Here is a 12,422-nt window from a genome sequence, read left to right as displayed (position 1 = left end):
ATCTGAACTTGAATAGAGTCAGATGAAGTTCAACCACTAAATGAAACTGATGGCAACTACCTAAGGCAGGCAACCATATCTTGTGACTGTTTAACAGCTTCCATTTTAAAATTATGTAGCTATGACACTGACACTCATGAACAATGGTTTTAATGAAAAAGCCTTCTTCAATTTTCAGAAATGGTCATGGGATGGAGTGCAACAGAAGGTGAATGTACTCACAGTAACCGGACTTCCACTGTGGCCAGTTGTGTCAGTAGTATCTTCTTAGTTAAGTAAAGACTTGAGTTTAGCTTCCTGTTGGTGCTGCACTGGTTTAACGTTAATACCTGTGAAAAAGTAAAAACAAATACTGTGAGACAGTTTGTGGTTTATTTATCTGGTCACCTTCCCCACATCTATTTTTATCTGAAAATCAACTCCCTCTTCAATCAGTGAAAGGCTAATTGACATTTCCGTTTTACTGTAGTATCAAAACTAATGACTTGCTATAAACTTTTGATTGTTTCAAGTCCCCAAATACATAATCTAACATTGAACCGCTCATTTTGATACAAAAAGCAGTCCAATATTTCTTTAAGTATTCTGCATACACGAGTAAGCTGAGGGCCCACTGCAAAGATAATATTCTCCTCCAGCTAATATTGTCTAATTCTAACGTAAGTCTTCATTACAAATTAAACCAAGTATTTATTATTTTACCTACAACGGACATGGAAAAAAGTTGTTTTCTTTAGAAACTTTTACATATAATTAACTTTTACTATCATTTTTCTTTTCCGTTTTCTCTTTTCTAGGTTTGAGTAAAACTAGCTTCTTAACTATTCCTCATAGGGCAGTTAAAAAAAAAAAAGGCTGTGGAGAAGGGCACCCAGCCAGCTATGCTCATCTCAAACTGTTATGTACCAAGCTGGAAACTGAGCTCTTGTATTGACACTCCTATCTACACACGACAGAACGAGATGCTCTTTTTTTTTTTTTTTTTTTTTTTTTTACAGCAGCAGCATTACATCAGTTCATTCACATCTCATCTTCTATGTAAATATATTGCCCATGTTCACCCTTCTGGGTATACAAAATTGCTATTGAGATTTTACAATTCCTTAGCTCAGATGTTCAACAAGGTGTGTTGTTTGTTTGTTTGTTTTAATTCTGTTCTCACAAACTGACAGTGTCAGGACTAAGTACGCTCTCTATTTCATCCCATCACACGTACTGAAAACACCAAGCAGTACCTTATTTTCAGCTAGGCCTCTAAGGGTCCTTTCAGCAATGCCCTAAGAGTTTGATTGCAAACGAGTGACAGCTACAGTCTTAGAAGGACTCCAAGCTATTAGACCTTACCTATCAGAACAGACTTATCTACTCTACCCCCTACTTGCTCCTGTAGGTCTCTGACAACCCAACATGACATCCTTCCCGTGAGGCACTGCAGGGATAAGTTCCTACTGCACATTCTCATGATTATTAACCTTTTCTTGAGACTCTGCTGACACAACGCCAGTTGATCAGCAGTCAAGCCATACTCTTGAAAGACTCAACCCATACCAAGAGGAAGAGCTTTGAAGAAAAAGAGAAAAAACAATTCCTCTAATGATCTTCTGCTCTTCTGAGAACCCCTTTCAGTTTCTGTCAGCTCACAGCTACTGTGCACTCAGGTAGCTCCATTGCACCACATGCCTAATAAGCTGTAAAAACATCCACTTCTATTTCATGACCAGAGAATAGTACCAGTGTATTTTTCTATATTCTAATAGTAAAAGCTACACAGACATCTGAGGTAAACATCCTGGTTATTAAGAAAAAAGCCAAAGAAATCCACTGAGCTTGAAATAATTACAAACTGCTTTCTAAAACATTCAATACAGAAACAGTATCCTTTGAGCTGAGAGTGGCTTAAAGAAGGCAGGCCACTGCTTTCAATGTTATTGAAATTAAGTTCTTTAACCAGAAAGGATGAACAGCTGTCAGCATCAGGAAGGTCTGAGCTAGACGTGATGCATGGCTATCAGCACAAATAGCCACAGAGGCGGTGTCAGCACAAGGCCAGGTTTCTCCAAGCAGAGCCCATTCTGCAGGTGGATGTGGAGAATATCCCAGAGGCTCAAACCCCCTAGCAGGTGCTAAAAGAGGTGGAGGTTTACCCTCCACATCTGAGGGTCCCATTTGGAAAATGGTTTTGTTTTTTTTTTTTTAAAAAGTGCTCTTACCTATGAGTACATGAAAACACTGGGCTTAAGCAAGGCCCGCTACCTGCCTGAAGCATACAGAAACCAGCACGGCAGATGAAGCAGCTTCACCACACACCAAGTGATGAATGCCATAGCTGTTTTCATTCACAGTGTCCTACTTTAAAAGATGTACAACCACTGAGCTGCAACAAAGCCTTCCTGGATGTATTTAACAACGCAGAGCTCACTGGCCTCCAGTGTTACTAAACTTAGCATGAGCTACTACAAAGCAAATCTTTCCCCGATACTAATGTTAACCTTGCACACACAAGTTAAAACACAGACTGACAAATTAAATACAATTGTCACAGAAAGTTAAAGCCAGATTCTATTTCTGACTGATGGTTCATGACAAACATTTTAGATGACATCCAAGGCTTGTTCTAAGCAAGCTTTTAATCCATGACCATAATGTAGGTCACGAATCTCAGTTCAGTTTGTGCCTAGTGTTCATGCCAAGGAACCAGACTCAGCACTAACACCAACAGCTGTCAAGAGTGTACATGCAGCTTCCTTCTACACTACCATTTGATAAAAGAAAATAGTCCAATTAAGCAGATTTCACACTTTTTAAAAATCAATTTGCCTATTTGTTTCAATCATGAAAGCGGTATTTAATTGACGAAGCACCATACCCTAATCCTACGCATCTAGGAATATTCATGCTTAAAACCTGAACCGCCCTCACTGTTTCTGCCACCCTTTTGGTTTTCAATGAGCTTCAATAACTCAAAAGAATTGCAACCAACTTGGTAACTAAAAAAGAAAGCTTTGTGGAACGGGAAAGTTCACAACGGGGGAAGAAAAAAAGCCTTTCTAAAATAGCCAGGTGTTCACCTCAACCCGTACCAACTTCAAACAGATGCAAGGACAGTAGTTGAATCCGATTTCAGACTAAGGACATAAAAGATAAGCTTTATATTCCTACGCTTTTATAATGTTGGAACGAATTCATTTTTAGATAAAGAATAGTATACTCCCCTACTCTCCTATCCTTTCACATAAAGTTTGCTCTGAAAATACCATTGCTGAGTTCCAGTCTTTCAACTGTTATTTGATCACTGCTAAATATTTGCAAGCTCAGATTTTTTCAAGTCCCACCTACCTACTTGATGTAATTCACATAGTATCTACTATGTATTGTTCTACTTTTACGAGCAAACATACTGTGGCAAGCAACAAAGTCAGATGTGAAAACAGAACAAAATACTTTGAAATGGTGTTGGAAGACCACCCCCTAACGGCCTATTGCCCAGTAGTGCAGGTTTAACCTGAGGAAAGGGTGACTGGCCTAAGAGAACTTTCCTGCTTGGCAGTGGAAGAGATGGGAGTTTGTTTAAGTTGATGATTGTGTCATCAACTTCAGCTGAAGGATCAGTTTGTTCAACACAGCCTAGTTTAAATGAAGAGGAAAGAAATTCTTCATAATACATTAACAGCGCAAGTAGAAACTTGTAAGAATCTCACTATTCCCTTGTCACAAGGGGATCCAAGATGTTTCCATAGAATAGCTCCTAAGATAAAAATAGCACAGATGTTTTAAGTCTCTAATTTATGGGTGATGTAGCTGGGTTCATTTTTATCTTTTAGAGATGTTCTGCTGGATTTTAAACTTCTGTCAATAAAATATATACAACATTAAATTATCAAACTCTTAAATCAAGAGTTGCTTAACAGATTGCTGGACATCACCAGCTTAAAGGCATTTATGTGCACGCGGTGTTAAACACAACAGCAGTAGCAGATGATCAAATACTTGTAACCATGCCCTGTGAAAGAGTAATTGCCAGCTATGGTGTCTGTGTATGTCCTTATAGTGTTTCCGGATATGTGAAGAAACATAAACATCCTACTTCAGGATGTACATGCCCACGAATATACACACTGGCATTTTATACATATGCTTTTGATCTTTACTGCTCTCCTTTATTTACAGATTACTGACATGGAATGTACCCAGGCTTTCTTTATATCAGATTTAAAAGAAGCTTGAAGTGGTATTTTGGGGAAAAAAAAAGTGAGTACTTTCAATCTTACCTTTCCTGGTCTTCGCATAGTCACTTACTGAGCTCAGCTCTCCAAGAAAGATTCAGGTATCTTTCCTCATTTAACAGAAAAACATCTAATGCCCAGAAGCATGCTAACTCTCACACAGCTCCTGTGCTAGATAGTCATCCACCAGATCAGCTGCCTTATGTGAGATCTTGGTATACTCCTGTTGCTCACGCTCAGCAAATATATTCCCAAGTGCTTTAACTACGATAGCCAGTGCATTTTCCACAGGCATATTATGATTTACTGCAGAGAAGAGAGCATGCTGGCTTTATCAAGCTTATGTTTTCATCTACTTCACACATTTGCAAAAAGATAGAAAAATATAGCTGTTAAGTCTGTGTGTTGTAAAACGGAGTGAGATTTTTTTAAACCTCCAGTTCAGCACTGACATAACCAGCCTGTAGCTGCACAGGTATATAAACTTCATGGGAAATATATATGAAAAGTTGTATTTTCTCCTTCCCACTGTCAAAACATTACTGGCCACTCATGATCTAAAGTTAAATTTAAGATAGATTTCCAATTCCATACAGACTTTCACAAATGCCTAAACTTGAAATAGAAATAGTATTATCACAGATTTTTCTTAAACTCAGAATATTTTTCCCTAACTGTAGAACAGGGCAGTTACTTTCCATTCAAGAGAAAATGCATTTTTACTACTGTGATCTTGATTCTAAAAATGATGCAAAATTTAAATCTACAATAGAGTTCTAAAACAGACAAAAAAATTTTTTTGATTAATTTACATAGAATCAATGCAAGAAAGAAATTTCAATTAATTTCTATGCAACTTCCTACCATTACTTACTCTATCTGACATACTGACTACATCATGTTGCACGCATGTCATGCCATTTAGGAAGAAGGAAACGAGGACAGATGTTTAATCACTCCATGTATTATGAATTATTAGAAATTAATTCAGTGAACTATTTCAAAGCTGTCTCATTTTAACTAGGTCAAATTTTGTTACTAAGTGTAGTGAATCAGTGTTTAAAATTTTAATGGGTTGAAAGAAATTTAAAGTGCAGTTCTGAATGGGGACTACTTTAAGCGACATCTCTAAACCAAGCTAAACTTAGTTTTGATAGAACCTTGAAGAATGATTACAAATGAAAGGGATATTTTTGACTTTTCAAAAATATAAATGCATCATTTTTAACTTCTTGGAATGCTTGTGTGAAACCTCACTTGTGTATTACTTCCACCACAAGACCACATTATTGTACCTGATTGCCTATGCCTCTAGCATATTCCCCTGAAGAAAATCTTAAATAATAAAAAAATGCTTCAAGGTGGCCTTTAATTCTTAATATTTTGTTGTTGTTGTTCTAAGTCTGATTTTAATCCAATAAATCACTGAATGTGTTTGGGTTTTGTTTGTTTGTTTAAGAACCTATACATGTTCCTCATTGTTGTCATACTCAAAAGCCCAGGAGAGGCATAAGAAATTTTATTACCAATTTGAAATATTTAGGACATTCAGAAACATCAAATAAGCATGCTCTTCAAGTATTATCTACATATTTGCAAGATTACACCTTTCTAAATTGGGTTAACACTTACCTATGTAGCTATCGTTTCTGTAACAGAATTAGCTGAAAGATTGTAACAGAAACTACTTTTGCTCCTTGCTGATGGCAACAATGACACAGTCAGGTCTCTCTCCATCATATTCTTGCTGCATCTGTTGGTAAAACTGCAGGTATAGCTTCTCTTTACAATCATCCCTGCTGCAGTCATCATCTGCAACCAAGTGAAAAATCAATTAAGCAACAGCAGACTGCAAAACCATGTTAGAACATCACTATTTTGCCATTCAATACTGCCAAAAATATGATAAAAAATAGTTCTTTGAAGTGTGGGTTTTGTTCCCCTCCCCTTTCCCTTTTTTCCCTGAGGGAATTTGTTACAGACATGCAAGAAGGCACAAGAAACACGGTTAAAGTTGGTTGCAGAGTTCTGAGAATTAAACTCTTGGGAACCGACCATTCATCTATTCATCTATTCCAACCCACAGAGGATTATTTTTGTCCCATTCTCTCCCCAACTTGGTTCCAGTATGATGCTGAGACTCAAATCTTACTCCAGGGGGAGGCAGAAAGAGACTAAGAAAAGAAACCATTTGCCCAGTTCGTCCTGCTGAAGATAAGACGTGATAACGGCACCAATTACAGAACCTGGTCCCTGCAACTCACACAAACTCACAGTAACTCCAATTTTGATTTTGCATAACCACTTCGTCGCTTCTTTCTCCACTATTCTGTGTGTTCTTCTATTCCTAGGATCTCCAGTTATCTCCTCTGGATACCTTTAACATAAGTACTCTGGGAGGAGTATGAGGAAACAAAGCATCCTTTCGTTACATATAGACCAGGCTAATAAAATGATGTTTTAGAAATCTATTTTGTGCCTTCCTCAAAGGGTAAAAGGCACATAAGTCTGTCACAGTGTTTTAACTCAGGATTTTAAATGCTTTACCCTTTCTTTAGAGGATAACTTTCAACATTGGAACACTTCTCCTGGCTTACAGAATCCAAAGACTCTGTTAAAATTAGAAGATTTAAAACAAGCAGAATAGTCATTAGCTGCACTTCAAGAGAAAATATTTTGGTGAGGGAGACTGCTCCAATACATTTCACACATCAGGCATCGGTGGACTACCCTGTTAAGCTGCTAGAGGGAGTACATGTCTTAGTACGGTCCTTTTGATCTTGAAAATAAAGTACCCTATTTTGAAAACCATTATTGTACTTCAGACCATAAGTGAACTAAAATGCTTTGGTAAACAGACAAGATGAAGAATGGACAAAATACAGCTTTATATTATATTCCAATTTTTTACATTTTGTATTTCTATCCTGTAGATTGGACAATGAAGAGCAGTAATTGATAGTTATTTGTCCATAGTGTTACAGAATGTAATAGTCAAAAATTGAACAGGTATTTAATTTCCTATGGCTATTCTTTCCTTTAAAGTTAAATTTTGAATGACAGCTTGATTCAAGAAAACCCATGTAAAGATGTAAAGTCACAAGAAAAATACTTTTCATCACAGGTTAGAGTTCAAGTTGCAAATGGAAGGCCAACCTGTTAAAAATCAGGTCAAATGCAAGTTAGTTTTGTACTCGGTACAATAATATTCCTGTCAAGCTGTGCATCTCTCATATATTCTTTTAAGTAACTCCCTAGTAGTTCATTAAAAAAGCCTCATTGTTACCTTCCTACAAGAGTCACTATAGCCACAAATGCTCTTAAAGGACCACACCATTTAATCCCATTCCAACATTCTTCTAAACTGTGTGAATATCAAACTAATCACATGAAATTTACTCATAATTACAGCCTAATCTGAGTTAGAAGGGGTGAGAACCTTGAGCATTTTTCTTCAAACTTGTTTAAGCATAAGCTATGAAACCCAGGAAGTTAGAAAATACTAATTTCCAGTCAGTTTGATTATGCTGTTTTCCATACAGCTAGATTTTGAATTTTAAGTTGAGAGTCAGTTTCCCTGACCACTTACGGAAATAAAAAAAATCATTTAAGGAAATGGGCAACTAAAATTACAAAATCCTCAACAACTGCAGGATGATTCCAGAATAGATAGAGAATGCACGTTTTAAAAAAGGAACAGGGAAAAAAAAAAAAAAAGCCATGTTTGCTCCGGAAACAAATCATAACATGGAATAATATAAGCATTTTAAAAAATTAGGTATCTAGAATCAAGCTTGTACACCACAGAAGCTGGCAATTCAAATCACTACAAAAGCTCAAAAGCACCATCAAGACCAGCTGGAGAACAGTCACGCTTTGCCCTCAAACTTAATGAGAACTCAGCAGCCAGGCACCCGTAAGAGACAGTCGGTGCCCTGGAATTCAGCCTCTGAAGAGCAGAGCCTGGAACTTGATAGGCTTCAAGGGACAAAACGTTTCCTTCCCTGCTTATTTCACCTTATTTTATACTCCCAGATGAGTACTACAATTAATATAGGTTTATTAATTAATAAACTCTAAGGAGAAGTGAAAAGGTCGTGTTTCCCCAAACTACTGAATGCCTTATGACACACTGTAAGGTAGCTCAGTCTGTTCCTCCTGAAGTTGTTTAACAAAAGTCTAAAGAACAGTACACTGACATCAATCATTGCAAAAGAATGCAACCCCAAGGGGACGTTTAAACCAAGAATGCTGCTTACACAGTATCTTTCCAAAGTTTTTGCTTTTATTTTCCCTTGAGTAAAGAGGTGCTGAACAGTTTATGAGAGAAAGCACCTTTATTAAGCATCAGCAACCTGAAGGATCTCAAGTGACTGTTGCTGTTTCCCTTTATTTGCTTCCCAAAAGAAGATGTGGCACTTGCACATCATTTGTGTGCTCTAAATTAAGGATGTTTTTTGAATTAGTGTCTATGCTTGACCTAACTGAAAAGCTGCTTTCTTAACTTGCCATAAGACCCCAAATTGTACATACGGACTTATTTCAGCCCGTACCACGAGACGTTGTCCACAAGCACAGCCTTGTGTAGAAAAAAAAAAAAGTATCTTTTTTCGTCTTTTCATGTTTACATTGCAGTAGCTATGAGAATTCTCCAAAACAGAGCTGGGACATGCTGTGCTCTGTTTGTACTAACTGTTGGACTTCCCAAAGAGCCCATGTCCTAGGACATGTGACATACAGAGTATGGTGGAGATGATCTAATGCATGTCTTAACACAACCAAATGTGGTGGTGGTGGTGGTGGGTTTTGTTGGTGTTGTTTGTTTTTTAAAAAAAGGTTTGATAACTTAACTGAACACAAATAATTAAAGGCAAAGAATCTATCCAGTTTCCATTTCCATCTAGGAACATTATATCCTAATAAAACAAGATGTTTAAGCAAAAGCCTCAAAAGAGATCATCTCCCACTTCTCATCTATAACTGCAAATTGATAGAGAAGAGCAATTGAAGTTCACTTTACAGAGCAACCATCACATTCTTCCAGAACATGCTCTTTTGGAAGCAGGTAAGGGAAAGAACAACGCAAGAGACCATGAACAATAACCAGACTTGTATGGTTTTGGTTATTTTGTTTGTTTTTGCTTTTAATAGACAGAACCTATGCTCAGAATGAATCCATTTTGCCAAAGTAGTTCAGACATTAGGAGTACAGGACAAGCAGATGGCTGAATGCAAACAACCCTCAAAGCAGCTGCTACAAATAGGATCTCAAGCTGAATAAAAAAGTTCCCCCAAATGTAGTTGGGAAACGGTAAGCAGTACGGCATACCCCAGCAAACCCCCAGGGTGTAGGGCTCAGCATTTCAAAAGCTAACAAACTTCCTACTCACGAGCCTAGCACAAGGCAGACTACACACAGCCGAGCTCAAGCAAGTGATCAGGTGCCAGCGCTCAGGGTGCTGTCAGCCATATGAACACAGCTGAAACTGCACCGCTGCCTGTCCTGTGGTGCTCCGCACCCACCACAGCTGCTCTTAATACCTTTGGGCTACACTGCTCAGTGGCAGCTGCCAGCTGGGGAGGGAGATGAGGACACAGCTACCCACAGGGAACCATCAGGCAGATGGGAACAACAGCCTCACCACCTCACAGCAGGCTGGTCTTCCAAGAGCAAGAGCATGAAACTTCTGCACCCAAAAGGCAAGCATCTACTTCTACTTTCAATCCCAGATTCCCCACTTCATTAACAATGGTTTGGTTTTCCTATGAGCCATTGTTGTTATGGTGCAGTATCTTGGCCATAAATCTAAGGTTGTTAAATGCATTACCCTTATTCTAAACACACCCTTCAAAGCTGAAAGTCAATAAAAACCTAACTTTGCCACTTGGTATTACATGTGGAACAACGTTTGAAGAACTAAAGTACTCCTCAAAACAAGGAAAAAGCAGATAAATGCAAGGCTTCCCTTTCAGGTAGGATTTTTTGGTTTGTTTTTTGAAAACCAAATACAAAACCATGGGAGATCATGATCAATAAGAGACTGAAAAAATACCACTTGGGAACTAAATGGGGAGGACTAGGAACTGGAAAAGTTGAATACATGCTATTCAGGAGTGAACAGACATTCCATTATGGTACAAAAACATGACAAAAAAGCAAACAAGAAGTTGCTGAGGGAGTTTTTTCCAACTGGATGTTATATGTCTAATAGCCAAAGATCCATGTTTTTCATAAACTCTTTCATATCAGCAATTCTGTTACGTATTATTTACTCCAGAAGACATGGAATCCACATGGGTCTGTGACTGGGCTGAAAATCAAGAAACTTTGGGGATTAAATATTGAAGACAAACAGCAACAAAGAGCCACCATAGTTTAATTAAACACTGTGCTAATCAGAGCACAGAACTTGTGCAAAAGCAAGAACACGCTTTTAGACAGCTATAATATGTGTTAAGAGGAATGATAAACTTAAAAGTTTTCTTGGATGTAAGAAGCCTGATTTCTGACACACTATAGGGGATAAGAAAGGGAGTTTTATCTCTACTGTCCTAATTACCTAAAAGTACATAAAAACCTTACACACCTCTGTTCCAGAAAAAAAGAGTGGAAGATCAATTAGCTTTATAGGCAACTGAAATTCAAGCACTGTTTAGTATCTCAAACCAAAATTTATCTTGTGCGCAATGTGGCAGAACAAGTCTCAAACAACAATTCTAAGAATAATAATAAAAAAATCAATCTTCTATTATATCAAGACACATGCATTTTCATAACACACATGTATTGAGTGATTCATGTAGATTTTGCTTACGTGTTCAAAGGGCCTTCTCTTTTCTACTGGATGTGCTGCTACTTGATAAAGCTGTTCTTCCAGGAAAAACTTCAAAATGTTTTCTAGAAGCCCACTGGGGAAAAAAAAAATATTCCAATCAGATTTTTTCTTTGGCCAAAACAAGAAATAATGAATATGGATTTCCTTATAAAAAAAGTAGTTCTGTGGAAAAAATAACACTTCTCATGGAAAATGACATGGAAGGAAGGGAAAAAAAAAAAAAAAGACAGATTAATGATAAGATTTTAAGCTTCCAAAAATCTAATTACAGAACGAATATAAAGCACTATCCTCCTATCGCTAAATGTAAATTAGGGTAATAATCACCAAGTTTGGGAGGTAGTTACTACGATAAACTGATTTATGAAAATACAGGATGAATAAATTCAAGAAGACTGAGTTTTAACATCCTCAAGTGTTAACATAGTATCTCTGAAATCACATGTTGCCTCAAAAGGGAGGGACTGTTAAGAGAAAAATGAGCAGGAAAAGGGACTGTGTAGAGGAAAATGTGCAGGAGAAGGCTGGAAATGCACGCAAAGTAAGAAACAAGTGACCCATCCTAATTATCTCTGATAGCAGATGCTGCTAACAGATGCTCTCACATTATGCTCGAAGTACAGCTGTGAGAACCAGAAATAGATACCAAAGATGCTAAACTCAAAAAGATGCATCCCTTGCACCTCAAAAAGAGATACTTAAAATATTATTCCAGACTGACAAAGCACATTTCTTCCAAGTGCCTCTGCATTATGAAGCAATCCAAATGTATACTAAACCCTTTGCTCAAGGAGTTAATATTAAGGCTTTGCAGGTGTCAGCAAGAAAAACATCAAGACTTATTAACAGACGCACAACCCTAAGAAATGGTTTATTCGAGCCTTATTCGTAGTATAACAACACCTACTGTTTGGTCTCATTTACCTTAGCTAGACTCCAGTCAGTGGAATTGTACAGAAGAGAGTAAGCTACTTGGAAAAATCAGGGTGATGTAAGCATTTTGAACCACCCAAGAAGTTTTAATATTAAAAATAAAGGAATTGCAATTGACTTCAGTTATCTCAAGGGGGCATGGATCTCATTGCTCTTGGAACTGCTTCCCCCAGAATAGGTTCGGCATTTGCGTCACAAATCATGAAAGCTTAACAAAATCAGATATAAAATATCTGTATCTCTTCCGAAGTAAATAGCTGGAGCAAAATGAAAGAGAACAGCAGATCTGTACATGAACAAGCTTTCAGAAGTATAAATAGCCTGGTGCAAATCAGAACTTTCTGATACTTTCAGGATGCTAGAAATTGTGAAGGATTTCTCCAAGCACACCATTATCCAGAGTAGCACCAAACTTTTTGGTGTCTGATGA

The 12,422-nt window shown here is 37.5% G+C and overlaps 1 long non-coding RNA gene across 2 annotated transcripts in view; it reads right to left on the bottom strand.

The window, feature by feature from the left end:
- Window positions 1-12,422, bottom strand: part of LOC106020400 (uncharacterized) — a 39,114-nt gene that overhangs the window by 24,867 nt on the left and 1,825 nt on the right. For both annotated transcript variants that reach the window (XR_011812226.1, XR_005268824.2), the window contains exons 2-4: window positions 11,039-11,132; window positions 5,856-6,035; window positions 223-329 (exon numbers count right to left, since the gene is read on the bottom strand). This is a non-coding gene — a long non-coding RNA (uncharacterized lncRNA). The remainder of the gene's footprint in view (window positions 1-222; window positions 330-5,855; window positions 6,036-11,038; window positions 11,133-12,422) is intronic.

This window comes from Anas platyrhynchos, chromosome 12 (genome assembly GCF_047663525.1).
Source record: "Anas platyrhynchos isolate ZD024472 breed Pekin duck chromosome 12, IASCAAS_PekinDuck_T2T, whole genome shotgun sequence".
In the NCBI taxonomy this organism is placed as follows: Eukaryota; Metazoa; Chordata; class Aves; order Anseriformes; family Anatidae; genus Anas; species Anas platyrhynchos.
This window is presented reverse-complemented; position numbering and strand designations above follow the sequence as displayed.